The following is a 2435-nucleotide window of genomic DNA, read 5'->3' on the forward strand; positions in this document are numbered from 1 at the left end:
GGAATGGTAACGATTTTTGGTGTGCTCTGATCCTGTGGTAGGGATCGGGAGCGAGTGAACTTGAAAGTTCACATATTGGTACCACATGCATCGAGTCATAGTGTTTAGTTTTATGCATTGATTACTTGTTGTGTTGTTGTGTGTTTTGAAATATGTGGAAGTGTGATTGGTAGTATGGGTGATTATGCATGAAATAATCTGTTACTTACTTACTTACTATTATGCATTGCCTTATATAATTAAGATATACCACCCCATCTGATTGAATGTTGCCTCCACATGGGTAACGCACAAGTGACCTGCAGTGAAGGTGTGAATATGAGTAGAAGAGAGTGCTCTTCATTATGCTTTTATCGAGTCGATGTTTGCTCTGATATATAACACTGGAGGTCAAACGTTTGATTGTTTAGTTATGCTTGTTGAAAATTTTATTATATCTCATATGTTGACATTCTTTATAATTACTTTATAACATGATTTATTTTGAATAAGTAATTGAATAATCTGTTGATATTTTCCGCTGCAATAAAATGAAGTTAGACATGTCGATGTTTTTATTATTATTACTAATAATTTTAAAAAGTTGTATATGTTACATGTCATATGAGCAAGTTTATGTTGATGAAAGTAGCATCCTAATTGTATGAATGTTTTTTTTTAATTTTCTTTGATTTTATTTATAATTACTTGGGGAAAATTAGGGTGTTATATAGTGGTAACAGAGTAGGTCAGTCCGTCTGGCCAAGTTTTCTAATGTTGTTTTTTCTTTAGTACGCTACATGTGTGTGAATCATTGTCGGTGCTTGCTTGTTTTCTTATCACTTATTTGTAGGAGTGGGATTGAAACAAGTGGGAAAGAAGATTTTTCTTTTCTGAGATGATTCAGGTGTGGGGAATTGGTACAATGTACCGCTGTTTGCAAGAGTGCAGGTGTTGTTGATGTGGTGTTGTTTCTCGAACTAAAAAGAGTATGGATTCGTGATTCTTATTTTCTGGTCGAGTTGGGATGTCTTTTAGGGAGAACGATCAGGTATTGTTTATGTTTGCTTCTCGAAGATTAGAGAGCAATGTGGCAGCTAGTGTTATGCCAGTGGTGTATAATTCCTTATGTTTTTCCTAAAGATATATGCGACTTGTCTCAAGAGTAAGAGGTTGAGTTCTTGGTATATTTTCTTCCCGGTAGTACTCCCTTATAGGATGTCAATGTAATAATTGGTTGAGTTGAAGAAACAATTGGAAGAATTGTTGGAGAATAAGTTTTTTCGACCAAGTGTTTCTCCGTGGGGTACACCCGTGTTGAACTATTCTCTGTCGATTTTTATAGAGATTTTGGTGTTGATCTTATCTACTTACCGCTAAAAGATCTTGAGGTTATCTTCAGAGTAAACTGGTTGGAGTTTAATCATGTTCATATAAGTTATTATAACAAATCTTTACGATTTCTTGCTCCTGTTGAGGAAGAAGAAGTTGGTTTTTTGGCTGCTAGATGAATGGAAGAGTTATTGCAGAACGAAGCTCAAGTGTTTGCATTATTTGCATCCTTATCTATTAAGAGTCTGGCTGTGATGGATGAATTTCCAGTGGCGCGTAAACTTCCAGAGGTATTTCTAGACGATATTTCAGATGTGTTGCTAGAGCGAGAGGTGAAGTTCTATATTGATCTTGTCCCTGGTACCATGCATGTTTCTATGGCACCATACAGGATATCGGCGTTAGAATTAGCTGAACTGAAAAAGAAATTAGAAGATTTGCTGGAAAAAATTGTAAGACCAAGTGTGTAACCTGTGGGAGCTCCGATGTTGTAAGTAAAGAAGAAAGATGGTAGTATGAGGTTGTGCATGGATTAGAAACAACTGAATAAATTAACGATCAAGAACAAGTGTCCACTTCCAAAAATAGATGATTTGATGGATCCGTTGGTGGGTGCATGTGTGTTTAAGAAAATTGACTTAAGGTCGGATAACTATCAGATTCGGGTTAAGAATGAGGATATTCAGAAGAAAACTTTTAAAACTCGATATGGACACTATGAATATTTGGTGATAACGTTCGACGTTTCTAATGCACCTAGAGTTTTTATGGAATATATGAATCGTATATTTTATATTTATCTAGATCAGTTTGTGGTGGTTTTTATTGATGATATTCTGATCTATTCTAAATCAGAAGAACATGCAGAACATTTGTGAATTGTGTTGCAAGTGTTAAAAGAGAAGAAGTTGTATGCAAAGCTGTCAAAGTGTGAGTTCTGGTTGCAAGAAGTTTGTTTTCTTGGTCATGTTATTTCAGGTGATGGTATTGTTGTGGATCCGTCCAAAGTAGATACAATGTTACAATGGAAGACTCTGAAGTCAGTTATGGAGATTAGAACCTTTTAGGGCTTAGCTGGTTATTATCGTAGTCTTATTGAAGGCTTTTCCAAGTTAGCACTTTTG

Source organism: Vicia villosa, unplaced genomic scaffold (genome assembly GCF_029867415.1).
Source record: "Vicia villosa cultivar HV-30 ecotype Madison, WI unplaced genomic scaffold, Vvil1.0 ctg.000181F_1_1_1, whole genome shotgun sequence".
Lineage (NCBI taxonomy): Eukaryota > Viridiplantae > Streptophyta > Magnoliopsida > Fabales > Fabaceae > Vicia > Vicia villosa.